General features: G+C 46.0%; 1 protein-coding gene across 5 annotated transcripts in view; it reads left to right on the top strand.

Annotated features, from left to right (window-relative positions):
- The window catches only part of LOC141272107 (heparan sulfate glucosamine 3-O-sulfotransferase 3A1-like), a 291,265-nt gene that overhangs the window by 225,595 nt on the left and 48,055 nt on the right, over positions 1-17,615 (top strand). For 3 of the 5 annotated variants that reach the window (XR_012321975.1, XR_012321973.1, XR_012321967.1), the window contains one exon: positions 3,467-4,307. The exons of the other annotated variants lie outside the window; for them this stretch is intronic. The gene's annotated coding sequence lies outside the window, so the exon portion shown is untranslated. Of the gene's footprint in view, positions 1-3,466; positions 4,308-17,615 lie in introns of those variants that run through there. 5 annotated transcript variants of the gene reach the window in all.

Genomic DNA, 17,615 nt, shown 5'->3' with positions numbered 1-17,615 from the left:
TTGTTGTCGAACACAAAGCTATCAGGGCCGTGGAACCCTTGCCTCCATCTCCACAGGCGGAGGGTAATGGCTCCCAGAAACAAAAGGAGGACTGGTGCCAGAAACTCCACGTGGGTGCTGACTCCACTCCCCTGCACCAAAAACAAGGAGTCTACCGGGTGGTACAGGAGTACGAGAGAGTCTTTAGTAAGCACCCGCTAGACTTCGGCAGAGTAAAAGGGATAGAACACCACATCCCCACAGGGAGCCACCCACCGATAAAAGAGAGACACAGGCCTGTACCCCCTGCACATTATCAGAACGCCAAGGGCATGCTAAGAGAAATGAAAGAAGCTGGGGTCATTAGAGACAGCTGTAGCCCCTGGGCAGCCCCCTTGGTTCTGGTGAAAAAGAAAGACGGCACCATGAGAATGTGTGTCGACTATAGACAAATCAACCGTATCACCCACAAAGACGCATATCCGCTGCCTAGAATAGAGGAGTCTTTAGCCGCACTAAAATCAGCTAACTTCTTTTTTACTTTGGACCTTACTAGCGGGTACTGGCAGGTTCCTGTGGCAGAGGCTGACAAGGAGAAGACCGCCTTCACCACCCCGATGGGACTGAGCGAGTTCAACTGTATGCCTTTCGGGTTCTGCAACGCACCAGAGACCTTCCAGCGGCTGATGGAATGCTGTCTAGGGCACCGAAACTTCGAGACGGTCCTCCTTTACCTGGACGACGTGATCGTCTATTCGAAGACCTACGAGGACCATCTCAAACACCTGGCTGAGGTGTTCGAAGCCCTGGCAGGCTATGGCTTGAAGGTGAAACCATCGAAGTGTCACCTGCTGAAACCAAAGGTCCAGTACCTAGGGCACGTGGTAAGTGCGGAAGGAGTAGCCCCCGACCCTGACAAGGTCACGGCAATCAAGAGCTGGCCAAGCCCCTCGAACATCAAGGAGGTGAGACAGTTTCTCGGGTTGGTAGGCTACTACCGAAGGTTCATCCCCGGGTTCACTAAGATGGCAGCTCCTATGCAGGACCTCCTGATCGGACAGTCTAAGTCCAGGAGTCAAAAGCCACCCTTCAAGTGGGATAAACCGGAAGAGGAGTCCTTCCGCCAGTTGAAGATGGCCCTCACGGGGGATGAGATCCTGGCCTACCCTGATTATGGCCAGCCTTTTATCCTTCACACAGACGCCAGTAATGTGGGACTGGGAGCCGTACTGTCCCAAAACCAACAGGGCAGAGAAAGGGTGATCGCGTACGCCAGCCGGAAGCTGAGACCCACCGAGAGGAACCCGGAGAATTACAGCTCCTTCAAGCTAGAATTCTTGGCGGTGGTGTGGGCCGTGACGGAACGCTTCAAGCATTACCTGGCCTCCGCAAGGTTCACCGTGTACACGGACAACAACCCGTTGACACACCTGGACAATGCAAGACTGGGTGCCCTAGAACAGCGGTGGATGGCCCGTCTCTCCAACTATGACTTCGTGATCAAGTACCGGGCCGGCAAAACCAATGCCAACGCTGACGCCCTATCGAGGATGCCTCACTTACCTGAAGGTGACGAAGACCCAGAAGAGCTGGAGGAGGTAGAACTCCCCGCGTTTCACCGGTATGGAGCGGCTCAATACTCCCACCGCGTGAAGGAGGAGGATCTAACAACCGTGATGATAAATCCCCTACCTCACCACAGCTGGGCCGAGACCCAAGATAGTGACCCTGCCATCCACCTGGTGAAAGATCTGCTGACCCAGGAAGATGCCCGCATAGATCCGGATGCTCCAGAGGAAGCCAAGCAGCTATGGAAAGAGATACGCAAGCTGTTCCTCTACGAAGGCAAGTTGTGCAGAAGGATTGTCAACCACCGGACGCACGAGCTGACCTGGCAAGTCGTGGTCCCAAGAGGGGATGCAGCCATGGTCCTGGGGGCTTACCATGACAGAGCGGGACACTTCGGTTGGAAGAAACTGGAGTTCCTGCTAAGAGGAAGGTTCTTTTGGGTCAGCATGAGAGGAGCTGTAGAAAAGTGGTGCAGAGACTGTGGCCCTTGTCACCTAAGGAGGAAGGACCGCACCAGCCAGAAGACACCCTTGAGGCCCATCGTCACCACGCAGCCTCTTGAGCTGGTAGCTCTAGACCACGTCAAGTTGGCTCCAAGCCGGTCAGGGTACGTCTACGCCCTGACAATCGTGGACCACTATTCCCGTTTTCTCGTGGTGGTCCCGGTAAAGGACTTGACAGCCCAAACAGCGGCCAGAGCCTTCCAGAAATATTTCTGCCGTCCACACGGGTATCCGGAACAGGTCCTGACAGACCAGGGTCCAGCATTCGAAGCTGAAATCTTCCAGGAGTTCTGCAACCTCTATGGCTGTAAGAAGATTCGGACAACGCCTTACCATCCACAAACCAACGGGATGTGTGAGAAGATGAACAATATAGTTATCGATCTCCTGAAGACGTTGCCCCTGGAGGAACGCAGCCTGTGGCCAGAAAAACTGCCGGACCTGATAGACCTATACAACAATATCCCGGTGAATGCTACAAACTGCACCCCGGCTTACCTGATGCGAGCTAGACCAGGTAAGCTGCCCGTAGACCTGGAGATGGGAGTCTTAATACCTGAGGACACCTCCCCGGATGCGGACTGGGATACGGAAAGGCAACTGCAGTACAAGAAGGTACAGGAGAGTGGGGAGAAGAGCCTGGCCCAGGTGAGAGAGAGGCAAGAAAAACTCTTCAATCAACACGCCACTGCTGGTCCCCTAGAACCTGGTGAGCAAGTCCTAAAGCGAAAAAGAAGGCTACATAAATTGGACGACCAGTGGGAAAGGGAACCCTACACCGTACTGCAGTCTGACCACGACAACCCAAAGGTGTGCGTAATCACCAAGGACGGAGGAGAAACCACTAGTGTCGTCTCCAGAGACCACCTCAAAAGATGCCCCGAGCAACTCCGTAGTGCAGAAGAGGATCAGAGTGACCTTGAACCCGCAGAGGACAAGGAAGAAATGATCAGCACCGTTCTCGGAGAGTTCCCTCAGTCCTGGACTCGCATAAATGATGCCATAGTGGTACCTGTCCTGCATTTCCTGCAACCGGCACAGCAACAACCAACACCAGAGCCGGAAGGTGAAGAGTAGCAAGCGGTTCCAGAGGCAGAAGAGCCTGTACCAGCAGCCCAGGAGAGTCAACCCTCTGCTGACAGTGAGCCTGCCATGCCTGCGGTAAGCCAAAGGACCCGCAGACAGCTGCCTGCCCTACCTGTACACCCAGCTGGTAGCTGTACCCCTAATGCTAGTGGGGAAAGCCAGGTTGGTCCACCACCAGACCGTGGGCTACGTAGGTCAACCAGGAGCACAAAGGGGCAGATACCCGCTCGCTGGAGAATATAGAGCGCGCTAAAATTGTAAATGACCCTGTTGCCAAATGTTGAATTGTTTGCAAAGTTACATGCATGTTTGGTAATTCTGTGTTTCAGTTTCTTGCAGTTACCGTACGGACTCACAGGTTATGGACTTTTTATAATCAGGACCTTGTATGGACTGCATTCGGAGCCTAACCCAGGAATGAACTAAGACTGTGAAGGACTTGGGGTAGGACAGACCCCCACCTGGTTAAGGCTCCCGTTGTGCTGGTGATATGGACACCCGGTCACAGGCCACACTGTGACCTTAAGAACTCAATTTGTGCGTCGTCTGTCTATTAATGTTTTATGGTTATGCATATTGTCTTTGTTTATTGTTTAGTCCCGGAGTACTAAATTTTACTAGGGGGGAATGTGTCACCCTGGCCTGGATGCCACAAAATGTATTAAAGCTGTGTCTGAGAGCAAGGGGGAGGTTCTCTAGTCAGGGGAACATTAGCATGCAATGCCTCCTGTCTCAGGCCAGTAGGGGGAGCTGGCTGCCCCTATAAAAGCTGGTACTGGGGGCAGGGTTAGAGAGAACTTGAAGGCCTGTCTCAGGACTGAGACTTGTCCCAGAGCAGAGCAGGGACAGACAGTTGCACTGCACCTAAGAGGAAGTGTGGCAGGAGGAGAGCCACAAGCCAGAGACAAGAGGCGAAGAGAGCCTGTCTTGGCAGATAAGAGACTGACTTTACCAGACTTTGGTGTCTGAGGCTGGGAGGATTCTACATCCTCCAGCAGAGAACCAGTCCGCAAGGGACTGTATATTCCTTGGCCTAAGAAGCCTGGAGGCCCTGCCACAACAGAAGGGACCAGCAAAGCCGTACAAGGCTGGGAGCAGAAAGGAACCCACGTCGCAGGCCATACAGGCGAGAATACACGGAAAGCTTGGAAATGTGGGCTGTTACCCTATAACGAGGAGATAACCAGAAGGAGCACAGAAAGCACGGTAGGCCTACACCCTCACCCTGACCAGGGCCAATTTCCCCGTTGCTCTCAGACATCCAGGTCCCCTCCTAGCTGGGACTGTTTGTGGGTCAATTTACCTGTTCTAGTAAAGACCCTGGACTGCAACCTGTTGTCTGCGTGCTCCTTGCTCCTCCAGCACTATCAGCACTGGGACTCTCACTACCATCACTCACACCATCCATTATACTGCCCTGGGGCCGCACTCTTCCCGTGGGGAGTCACACTACCCTAGCTGCACACCTCATCAGCCCCAGCGGTCTGCATGCAGCGGCGGTTCCTAATAACCGCAATCCACGGGTGGCGTAGTCGGACATTATCAATAGAGCATAGCAGACTACCATTGGTCTGACCACCCTGAGCCACGGAACTGGGTTGCCACTACTACCCCATCGTTCCCTATTGCCCGGATCCGAGTGCCCCACGGCTCAGGGGGCGAGTCACATGCTCGGCCTCAGCTACATTCAGACGGAGTTCTAGAGTCCTGTTCTCTAGATCACTGGGGGTCTTAGCAGTCAGACCCCCAGCGATCAGTATGGTAACACCTAACCTATTGATTGAGGATGACTTAAAAAACTTTTTACAGCTTTAAACTTGGGCATAAGTAGTACTTTCTCCCCTTTTCTCTTCACAGATTTTATTGGTACAGACAGCATTTTTGCCTCTGGTAAATGATGAAGGCACAGATAGTACTTTCTCCTTTCCCGCCCGATAAATTTTATTGGTACAGGCAATGTTACTTCTTTATCTCTTCCTGTTTAGGATGTAGGCATGGAAGTATGCCATAGGTGAAACTTGTATAGATGGCTTGCACAAAATTACCCTGCAGTATGCTTTTTACTGTTTATCATACAAACGTTGTAGATAGTAAAAAATTTAGGCACAGATAATACTGCGTCCCTGTACTTGATGCAAGCAATGGAAGTATTTTCTCCTTGTCCCTTGTCTTGCACTATAAACATTTTAGGTGCACATATTATTGCTCCATTGTCTCACACTATAATTGATGAAGGCACAGATAGTGCTGTATCCTAATCTCTTCCTATACCTAATGCATGCACTGGTAGTACTTTTTCCCTTTCTTGCTTTGTAAATTTTATTGGTAAAGACAATATTTTCTCTTTGTCTTATCCTGTAAATGAAGAAGCAACAGGTAGCACTTTCTCCTTATCCCTCCCTGTAAATTTATAGGCACAGATAGTGTTGGCACTTTTTTTCTCTCCCAGTAAATGATGCTAGCAAGTGGTGCGGTCATCTTCAAAAAGTCATATGTGAAACTTATATTGAGGACTAACTTAGTCTCCAGGTCACAGGGTTATATATCGTTTACCTTGGCTATCGTGCTTTGTAATATTTTTTACGATGGAATCCGTTCGGATATTAGTTTCTCTCCAGAGTGATCTCACATAATGGATAGGCAAATATATTGGAAATGGGGCTTAAAGCACCTTTTTTTTATTTCAGCGCTGGAGTGGTGCTACTAAACTAAGTTACCCGATCCTAGTCTTATACTTACCGGCTGAAGTCTTTCCGGTCCTGTGCCGTCATCTTATGAACACAACTTTTGACTGACCGGAAGTCAGAGGTAACGGTCACAAGCTCTCAGCGTAAGGGTCTCGTTTTGGCCTCATTCTGGCTCTCATAGACTTACATTGAGTTGTAACACTGTAGCGATCCGACAGGTCACAAATAGTGATTAATGCAAGTGCTCGTTACTCGAGTTTGCCTAGGGTACTCGGGTATGCACCGAATATCGCGGATGCTCGAGTAAGATGTCTGAGTACCCGGAGACTGTAGCAGCAACGGGAACAGATGGAGCTGGCGGCTGGTAAGTATAAGACTTGGGGCAAGGAACTTATATTATTAGCCCCACTCCAGCCTATTATAACACTACTTATGGTTATTATTTTACCAGTTTTCCCTTTAGGCTGTATAATAAATTTTCAGTTTACTCTGAGCTGGCGGGTGGAGACCAGCTGCTATGATGTTTTCCCATACACAGGACTCAGAGTTGTCATCCAAGTGCAGTCCGATGCTTTTTACGGACGCATTGACTTTGCATCGCCGAGTTTAATCCAATTTATGAATGCAAATCGTGCATGTTGCAATTTTTTCTCCTTGAACAGACTCTGTCTGATGAAAAAATCGGCCATATGCACAGCCCCATAGAATAACATTGGCCAGAGTGCGATACCATGTTTTGTTGGATCACTCTTGGACCGAAAATACTGTTTTCTGAACCAGTCTGAATGGATATGATATAGTGAGCTCTGCCCGTGTAAATATATTCCACCCATGACCTGGTAAAATCAATTAGCACCATATGATATAATGGATGATAAAAAGAGATTTCTGCATTACATCCAATCCATGTAGAAGAGATTTTTATTCTGATCTTGCAACTGCAGAGACAAGAAGTGATGTTCTTGATGTAGCACCTGTGTGTGCAAAAAAACGTTGAAAAATGACCTCGTAATCCCCAGCACATTTGGTTTGATAAATCACTTGACATAACCGTGCGGGAAGCCATATATTTTACTGCTCAGCCCGGGGTGAAAAACTCCTCTTTATCACACGAATGGAGAGGTGAGAAATATTGCTATATAAAGAGAAATCACTTTTCCTGTATAATCCGAGACACAACCTTCCCCTTGCTCTGAAAGCTTTCCATCAGGGAGATAAGGAGGACTGGTAGTAAGGAGCTGGGTGCAATGTCTTATCTATCTAGAAGAGGCCTGGTCGCAACCTCTATATTTCCCATTACTCATGTAGTCAAGGAGTAAGGGAGCAAATCCATATTCAGAAGTTCAGGGGTGAACAGTGTTTCCTTAAGGCCATGGTCAAGTCAAAGTTGAAGACCCAACATATCTTGGCCAAGTACAAAGATATATTTTTCCTGTGGCAAATTGGAAGATACCAGAACGTACCACTTCTTCATGGAACTAAAGACATTTCTGAATGGCTAACACCGCACAAAGATATCTGGACAAGCCAACAAAAATTACTGCTCTCAATGGTCCAAAAGGGGATGTTCTCCATCACCAAAGGCAAGTAGTTAAAAATTAGTCTTCAATCATATAGGGAAAAAAAAAGGAAGAATGTGCACATATTAAAAAATAAACCCATAATGCTTACATGTTTCAGGTAGAAAAACCGTTCTACTCGAAACACATAAGCATTATACTTTTTCTTGATTAAAGGCTAGGTTGTAACTACTTTACTTTGGTGCTGGAGAACATCCCCTTTTGGACCATTGAGAGCTTTTTGACCTGGAAGTCGGAGCAGTGCATACTCCATGCACCAAACCAGACCACAGACTGTCTACCCTAGAAGGCTCCTGAGATACTTATCTCTAACACAAAAGTGGTGAGCTGTCCCTACATCATGCTGCTGTCAGATTACATAGCAAACCCTGCTGATAGATTCCATTTAATGCAGCCATACTCGGTAAATTAATTCAAATAGTAATATCATAAAAAGTTCAGTGAACCTGTGTCTGGTTATTCAGGTTAAAAAATACATACTGCTTGATTAGATGATTCTTGAGCAGGTCCTTCATCAGGAGTCACCTCTTGATATTTTCACCCTGAAGTGACCGCTCCAAGCTCTGGAATGTGAGAATATTGTGGACTGTGTTGACTAAAGCATGATAATTTTGGGGTATGGTGATCTTGGCTATGTGTTCTGTTTTATAGACCACACATCCTAGCTTTGATCACCACCTGTTGCTTCATTTGAGATTAGGATTGGGCAGATTGAGACTGGACTGATCAATCACACGTGGGATTATTCTTACTCTATTCTATCAAAATGCATCACTTTTTTGGCAAACAGACATAACGTGTATTTGGTCATCTCAAAATTTTACACTGAGTTTTGTTCAAAATGGTCAATATTTGCCACTTCGACAGATTCGGCCAAGTGTCATTTATATAAACTTGCTCCTTACACACTCATGAGTGACAACCGCATCCTCTGTTGCCTCAAACAGAGCCATACCAATCCAACCTGTCCTCAATTCAATGCCCAATGGACCCCTCTGTCCTCTTCACAAGTCCCAAAGACCAACCTCATAGTGAATCTGTTTTTTCTAAAAAAAAATCACATCAACATATTGAGCAATTCAGCATGTGGCCCCCCATGTATCGCTGTGCTCATTTCCAGACCCAATCCTACCATTGACCTCTACTCATCACAAGATCTTCTTCTCTCCTCTCCAACCTTTTTGCTCCTCTGTCAGCCATGGAGTATAAGTCAGTTTGGGACATGACTTTTCTACACCAGGTAGAAGAGCCACCGAGCACAAATTCGTGATCCAAAGTATTGGAATTGTGGACAACAAAAATAAATTATTTTAATTACCTTTAATCCATTCCAAACCAGCCATTAATGACCTTCAGGATGAGATTATTTTTTTTGGGGGAGGATGACTAATAACCTTCTTATTTTTGCTTTGATACAGCAATACGAGGTCATTTCTACACATACTATTTCAGACAGCTTTGGTAATCATTATCGGGTCTAAACTATCTCCATTGTGATGCCAGCCCAGGAGATCATATCTCTGAAGCTATAAGGGCAAACCTGATCACGCTTCTTGGAGGATTTACTGCCAGGATCTGAGTTTACTCCGATTCTGGCAGTTGAGTTGGGAGCGCAGCTATGTTTTACAGCTGTCCTTCATCTGGTGATCCCAGTTTGGGCAACATGATTTAATAGTGATTCAAGGTGCCTCAACGACCTTACACTCTTTTAGGTCGATTTATATCCTTGGTTGTATCCATGAGGAAACAGTATATCAGTAGAATTATTCTTTAAGGCAAGCAGTTATATGTCATAATGGAGTTTCCATTAGGGATTATACCCTTAAAGGATGTCAGACTTTGCAAAAAGGGTGAAAAGACTCGAAAAGCTAGATCCAATGTCCCATCTGCACTTAAGAGATTAAACGCCTCGATTACAGAGGAAGAAAACGTCTCTTAAAGGAGATGAATTCATATTTCGCCAAGCAGACAGGAGTTAGCAAAGGGGAACACGCTAATAGGAATTTGATGTTGATGGATCCATCTTACTGAAAATTTATGAGGATAGATCTTTAGCTGACGCACGGTCAGTGTAGGAACATTGGCTTCTGGGGCTGAAGCCAAGTAATGAAATGTATGTTGTTGTTAGATGAAATAAGGCTCTATTGTGTCTTGGGATTTTTGAAAAACAAAAAGGAGGAAAAAACACCTAGACATTTGTGAAATAGATTCCATATGACACTGGTCAAAGGACTCTTTGTGCAGATCGGAAATAAGTGAATGCTCTTCCCTGTTGCTGGAATAGTCGGACATGTCAATAAAATCTTACAGATACAAAATGAGGAACCATTATAAGAACCCCAGTACAAAATAATCAACTTTCCGGTTTTCATGGAACAACATCAAACCAGTGCCTGGTGTACAGCTCCTGTAGTTTGTAATCACATGTGCAGATGTGTCCACTGTCCACCCTTACCCTTGTTCAAAGCTCGGCACCCCCACCAATCAGCTGTTTGCAGTGTCTGATACTGGCACCCCCATCGATCAACTGTTTGTGGCATTGGGTACTGACACCCCCATCGATCCACTGTTTGTAGCATCGGGTACTGACACCCCCATCGATCAACTGTTTGTAGCATTGGGTACTCGCACCCCCACCCATCAGCTGTTTTCTACATCTGATACTGGCACCCCCATCCATGAAATGTTTGCAGCACTGGATACTGGCACTCCCACCAATTAGCTGTTTGCATTGTCTGATACTGGCACCACCTCCGATCAACTGTTTGCAGCATCGGGTACTGGCACCCCGATCGATCAACTGTTTGTGGTGTCTGGTACTGGCACCCCCATCGATCAACTGTTTCCGGCATTGGGTACTGGCACTCCCACCCATCAGCTGTTTGCAGCATCTGATACTTGCACCTCAACCCATGAACTGCTTGCGGCATTGGGTACAGGCACCCCAAACCGTGAACTGTTTGCGGCATTGGGTACTGGCACCCCCACCCATCAGCTGTTTTCGGCGTCTGATACTGGCACCCCCACTGATCCGCTGGTAGAGGCATCTGGTACTGGTGCCCCCCATCTATCAGCTGTTTGTGGTGTACAATGCCAGAACAGCACAACTATATACACTGTGTAGTGGCTGTCCTCTGGTGCTGCAGCTCCCATTGAAGTGAATGTTATTAGTTCATTAGCTCCACATTATTTTGCTCTATCACATTGTCACAGTTTGGCAGTGTAGTAACCAATTTCTGATAGGTAAGAGGATACATTGCTCACTTTCGGATGATGTTGATCAACTCAAAAAAATGTGCCAAAGACAGTTATAAGCAGTATAAAAATATATTTGCATTAAGAAAGGTGCTCTGATCCCAAGATACCTGCGCTGGTTGTGGGTTTGGTCTGCACTACTACTGTCTTGTTTTCCAACACATGACAGCTTTTCTTGTCAGTCCTTGACCAAAGTTGTATGTGACGACTAAGCCCTTTTCTGTCTGTTCATCAGGAGGCTGGCTTTTTTGCCAGCCCCCTTCACACACATCACCCATGATGTGCCAAAATAGGAATCTTTCCCTTGTCTTGAACTGAAGCTGGAAGAGGAGCTGCCGAGACCGGATCTGCTATCTTAAGATTGTTGCACCTTTCTTAAAGCTAGCATATTAGTAAGTTGTATCTATTTTAAACAGATGTATAGATTTTTTTACACAGATGGACATCTCCCTTAACGAACTTTCATGCATAGTTTCTTTTCGTAATGATATATGGCTACAAATATATACTCCATCAGTATCATTGGCCGATATTTTTGCCTGTCCGCCAACGTATAACCCCATAGACGTAATAGTGGCGCCTTCTCTTAGAATTAAAGTGGGTCGCACAAAGAAATCAGCAGTGGTCCATCCATTTTATGGTCACAACGGCACATAAAAAAGACAACCAAGTATCATTACCTTGATGGATAATTTACTAGTAAATAACATGAAAGTATAAGATGGATCTAGTCGGGTGAACGCTTGACAGCCAATCTTCAGATAACAGCAGGGGGGATTTAAATGGTGATGGGCTTTCTCAGGCTGAGAGTGTCTAGTCCTCTAAGACATCCGTCACACCCCGAGTCCTGAGCGCCGAGTCGAATTGTCAAGACCACAAAATGCCTTTATTCATTGGCCAGAGATTTATTCTGTTGTGTATTTTCTTGTCTATTGTGTTTGTGTCTCGCTCTCTGGGTCTGCAGGACATTGACACATTGTCTCTCTCAGGTTTGGGAACCATGTTTACATGACGGATGACTCCTGCTGGCTCCAAGCTCCATCTTATTTTTTTTTTTAACGTGTTGGATTCATCCCAAATGCTAATTTTTAAACGTCAGTTTTCAGGAGAACAAAAGAAAAAAAGATGAAAATTTAACAGAGAGATTCGACAAATTTGGCACAATTTGCCAAAATGTGGTGAAACAATAAATACTAATGTTTTCGACGAGCTAGTGATGAGGTAGTGGTAGCTTTTTTACCTGAGCCTGGAATAAGGTGGGGCATAGTCCACCTGCTCCCGACCCCCCAAAACCGGGATCCTGCATTAGCTAAGCTCTACTAGGCAGGGAAACCTTCCAAATAGTGATTGAAAATGATGAAGTATCCTAGCCAAAAAACATTTCAATGGTGATCCTGCTCCCTGCCCCACCATGAAAACTCTATGGGACAGATGGAACCTGAATCTGTCACAAAGGGTAGGTTCACACGAGCGTATAAAAAATCGGTCTGAGTTTCACCCAGAAAAGTGGGACAATTTTTTTCTCACTTGTCATAAGTGTGCCATCTGTATGCAAACCGTTTTTTTACAGCAGCAGCTATTAATGATTTACAAGACCATTTACGGTACAGTTTACTATATTACAGAATTGCAGTGTATCGGTAATAATGGGATACCATACTGAGTCTCATCCCATTTACAGAAACTAGTACATGTGTTGCACGCATGCCGCTAGGTTCAGATAGGGCGAGACGGGTTTCATGAATCCTGGGGGAACCGTTACTCAGGGCGACCATAGGCTGCAGCTTCTCTCAGGCACACGATAGATTCAATTGCTGACCAGACACATCTGACAAGAGTCTTTTTCAACAGTTTAACAGTGGAATTTTTATCTGAAGCACGGCCAGTGCAATTCAGGGATATTACAGCAACAATCTTCATTACAGTACAGTCTGAGTTTCTTGAGCAACCGGCTCCAGTAACAATACAGTACTTTCTTCACAACGCACAGTATTACAGTCTCTTGAGTAACATAATTCAGCATGGATTAGGTCTCTTAGCAGCACACCTCTATGCATACACAACCACAGACTTTTCCTTCACAAGGACACAATGGTACACAGCATTCTTTATCCTGCATGGAGATGGAGGGGGGGGGGGAGGGTTTGATGAGGCAGAAGATCCCTGTGACACAATTCCTTCCAGTCTTTATCTTCCTGCCCAATAATACTCTGCACTGTCAGTTCAGGGAGTTTATCTGACCTGTGTTTAGTTTCTCTCCTGATCTGAATCCTGTTCAGTTGCCTTCTGTCAGATCCAGATAACACACCACCTTTCTCTTCGGCTTCAGCCAGACTGCAACAAGTTCCCCACAATCCCCCTGGGGCTCCGCTAAAACACTCCCTGTCTCCTGTGACTGTGTTAACCCCTCTAGTTGCTTGAAGCTTCTGAAGCACAACACTTCCTGTCCCCTGTGCTTTTGTTATTTGTAACAGTTGCTGGATGCTTTTGAAGCAACAGAACTACTTCTGCATGTCACACATGCTGCCATTTTTTTCACACGCAGATTCGGTCAGTGAAAGAAAAATTGCTCATCTGCACTGCCCCATTGTTTTTTGTTTTTTTTTCACAAGCCCTTACACAGAATTTCCATGGAGAATCAGTGACCAAGCTCGACCATCACTCCATTTAAAGGGGTTGTCCACTACTAGGACAACCCCTTCTTTAACTAAAATGTTCATCCCCAATAAAATAACAAAACCTATACTCCACTCCTGTGCCGGCGCCTCTTAGCAGTAGACAACCCCTTTAAGCTCCTGCTTACCATGGTCATGTGGTTAGGGAAAACAGACCCCCAGTCTAGAAAATAATGGATCTCCTATTAGTTCAATTTTCACTAATCCAACATTAGGATAGATTATTGTTTTTTGTTTTTTTTCTGAGGTCCTACAATTACAACTAATCATATAGGATCCCTCCTCTGGACCCCCCACCGATCACAATAACAGGGGTCCTGCATTCTTTTTTTGAATGCATGCTGATGCCCCATTTATTGGCTATGGAACTGACGGAAAAAGATGGTTTTCGTTAGCACCCTTCAAGTGTCATCCTGGTAGGATTTTTTATTTTAAAAAATAGCATCACTCTTGTGTATGGAATTGCAGCTCATCTTAAAAAAATATTTTCTAATTTTAATGAGAGGGAAGTCTTTGCATAGTTCTGGTTTAGTGGTCGATTTCAAAGGATGTGAAAAATATTGCAGACAGTCAGAAGTGGACACAGACAGAAGAGGGCTCCTGTGCTAGAACAATATAAGGGCCCTTTGCAGTCCAATATCGAATAGTAATGCACCTGCTTTAGAGGTAGTAGTGGCCCCCTTACCTCCAGGACCCCTGGTCAGCTGCAAAAGTTGCACCAATTCTGTGTCCACCCTTGCAGCCAGTTCTTTTCTGTTCCTCCATTGCATCAAAAATCGCAGAGCTATGCAGAAGTTTGAAATGTTTGCACCGTAAATTGCTCCAAAATTAGTCTCAAATCTTTGCATGTGCCGAAATATGGACGTGGTGACATTTTAGCCAGACTTATTAAGATTAAAGCTTGAAATTGGTGCATTTTTGTGCTTTTTTATTTTCTGGTTTTCAGGAAGTTCTACATAAGTTTGGAGCTGCGCTCCTTAAAATATGTTTGGTCAAATGCAAATTTTTTTTTTTTGCATGAAACGCCAGTCATAATAAACCTGCCCCTATTTGTCTACAATAACAAACTCTTTGTAGTCTGATCCTGCAGTCGCAGACCGTATCCGCTACCACACTTTTCTGCATGAGACCTTCAGGACGCGCTCTCCTTACTGATCTACTCTATCAGTGTGAACATCCTGAAATGGTTTCCACTCAATAATACAATGTCTAAACAATTATCAACAAAGCGCGGACGCCGATGGTGTTTAGAGCTGTAGAGATTGTAGAAACCGAGGAGATTTTCTTGTTAAAGGGAAAAAAATCAATAGAAGTCTCGGCTAATGGTATGGAAGGTCTTCTGCTAGTCGATAGCACTTAGGGACTGACAGTATCCATGACAAGAGCAGACACAATTGCCGTTACCGTCCCCCTTTTCACTAAGGCTGTTTTCCATTTTGTTGTTCCTCTGCAGGGATTGAGAAGGTCTACAACTTACGACCAGCGTTTCCTGCCTTGTTCTGTGCTTCGACTACGATTTTTGACTTCTACCTTGATACCAGGACTTGGATACTTCAGCCCATCTAGGCAACATTCATTACTAATAGAGATGATTCCCTGTGGCACAAAGTCCACACTTTTTTGCAGGGGTTAAAGGCATTGTCTGGTCTTCTGATAACAGTCTGCTGTCACTTTGTGCTGTCAGGATTCACCGGTATTGCCGGGAAGAGTGGGCTGTTTGATCTAAAAAATATGCAGTCTCATGCCTACTAGACATACTCTGCTCCTCTCAATTCACTTGTATTGAGCGAGGCCGAGCACGTCTAGTCGGAATGTGCCCGGAAGTGTGCAAATCAACTACTTGTGGTCACGTCACAACCTGTGAATACCAGTGTGCACACCACATGCTGTGACAATTCAGAAGTCTGCAGTCACATACTGGAGGTCTTCCCTTTCTGGTTTAGCCCAGAGTCAAATCTGTTAGCCACCCAGTTGGCCCACATCCCCTATTTGCATATTTTTTTGTATTTTAGATGCACTCTACTAACAAAAAAGGATGCAAAGTAGACATAGTGTTTAGGAAATGACTGTGGGCTTTAGTAAGAAGCCATTTTAATACTTGCTTAACGCAGTGTGCTATGTCCGTCCCATACGAGGCCAACTACTCACCATTATTATGGGAGAAATATGGTAAATGTTCCCATGTATAACTAGAAGGAGACCAGAGGTCACTGAATCTTTATCAGCAATTACAAGTCCCGGCTCCCGATTAGTGAGAATAGATGCTTTCTTCTATCAGTGCGCGAGGTACATGACCCATTACGGGTATTCTTAGAATAATAATGTTTCATTTTATCCCGGTAGAATCCATTTCATCAGATTTATAAGCAGCGGCATTCGGGATGTGCGGGACGGGATGAGATTTAATTATGTTAATAATGCAAAACAGCGGAGACAGAAGCTTACGATGCCTGAAAAAAGCCGAGACAGAACAGAAAGGGCAGAGATTGGGGCTTTTAGAAACCGCAGACGCAGAGCAGGGAGCCCGAGAGTTTTATGGGTCTTGTCAGAAGAAATCTCACCGAGTATTTATGACGGCCGCAGGGAGGTTAGATATTGTTCTGGAACTTTATATAAAACATTTTTGGATATATAGAAGTCACATTGTTTCCTCTGAGGTCGTTACTGGGATGTATGAGGCAGAACTTGCCGCATATGGAGGGATATATACTGATTTATACATATGGGGTATGTCCATCTATCACGGATATACTACATGATGGGCGATGTAGTATTGAGCGGTTCTCTGAGACTGTACCACACTTTTCAGCTTAGATATACCCTCTCAGCAGATACAGCGACTAAGACAGTATTTCAAATGATAGGCTTAGATACATCCATTTAGCAGACAATATCACATATGATAGGCTGAGATACAACCGCTCAGGAGCCAGCATCACAAAAAATAGGATATCGCCAACTGTCCCAGATCCATCGGGACATTACAACATTTGTTAAGCTGTCCCAATGTCTTGGAAACGCAGAGATATGTCCTAATTTCAGCTGTATCTGCGCCCTTAGGATGCTGATACAGTCGGATACAATTGTAGAGCAAGAAGTCGTCATATCTGTACTCCACCATCCAGACTGGACATTGCACTGCGATCCATCGGACATCTAGCTTGGGAGGCGTGATAACATCACTAGAAGGTGCCTGCAGTGCCAAGCCTCACATACTGTAGCTTAGCGTGTCGCAGGTCTACTCCACTTATAGTGATTTTTTTTAAGCCCATACTGTGGGGGCAGCATACTGTAAGAGGCATTGTGGGGGCATCATACTAGGAGTGACACTGTTGAGGCATCATACAGTGACGGGCATCATAATGTGAGGGGCACTGTGGAAGCATCATACTGTAGGGGGTACTGTGGAGGCATCATACTGTGAGGGGCACTGTGGGGGCATTATAATGTGAGGGGCACTGTGAAAGCATCATACTGTAGGGGGTACTGTGGAGGCATCATACTGTGAGGGGTACTGTGGGGCATCATACCGTGGAGGCATCATACTGTGAGGGGCACTGTGGGGGCAACATACTGTGAGGGGCATTGTGGAGGCATCATAGTGTGATGGGCAATATGGGGCATCATACTGTGAGGAGCACTATAGGGGCATCATACTGTGACAGGCATCATACTGTGACAGGCATAATGTGAGGGGCACTGTGGAGGCATCATACTGTGAGGGGCACTGTGGGGGCATTATACTGTGAGGGGCACTGTGGGGGCATCATACTAAGAGGGGCACTGTGGGGACATCATGATATGAGGGGCAATGTGGGAGCATCATACTGTGAGGGGCAATGTGGGAGCATCATACTGTGAGAGGCCCTGTGGGGGCATTATACTGTAAGGAGCTCCATTGGGGCATCATACTAAGAGGGGCACTGTGGAGATATCATACTTTGAGGGGCATCATAATATTAGGGGCACTGTGGGAGCATCATACTGTGAGGGGCAATTTGGGAGCATCATACTGTGAGGGGCACTGTGGGGGCATCATACTGTGAGGGGCACTGTGGGATCATCATATTGTTAGTGATTATGTGGAGGCCTCATACTGGCAGGGGCATCCTGGGGGCATCAAACTGTGAGGAGCACTGTGGGGGCATCAAACTGTGAGGAGCACTGTGGAGGTATCATACTGTGAGGAGCACTGTGGAGGCATCATACTGTGAGGGGCACTGTGGGAGCATCATACTGTGAGGGGCACTGTGGGAGCATCATATTGTTAGTGGTTATGTG

Source organism: Phyllobates terribilis, unplaced genomic scaffold (genome assembly GCF_046119375.1).
Source record: "Phyllobates terribilis strain yellow unplaced genomic scaffold, ASM4611937v1 Scaffold_5__5_contigs__length_657084704, whole genome shotgun sequence".
Lineage (NCBI taxonomy): Eukaryota > Metazoa > Chordata > Amphibia > Anura > Dendrobatidae > Phyllobates > Phyllobates terribilis.
The sequence above is the reverse complement of the archived record's forward strand: the minus strand, read 5'-3'. Positions and strand labels throughout refer to the sequence as shown.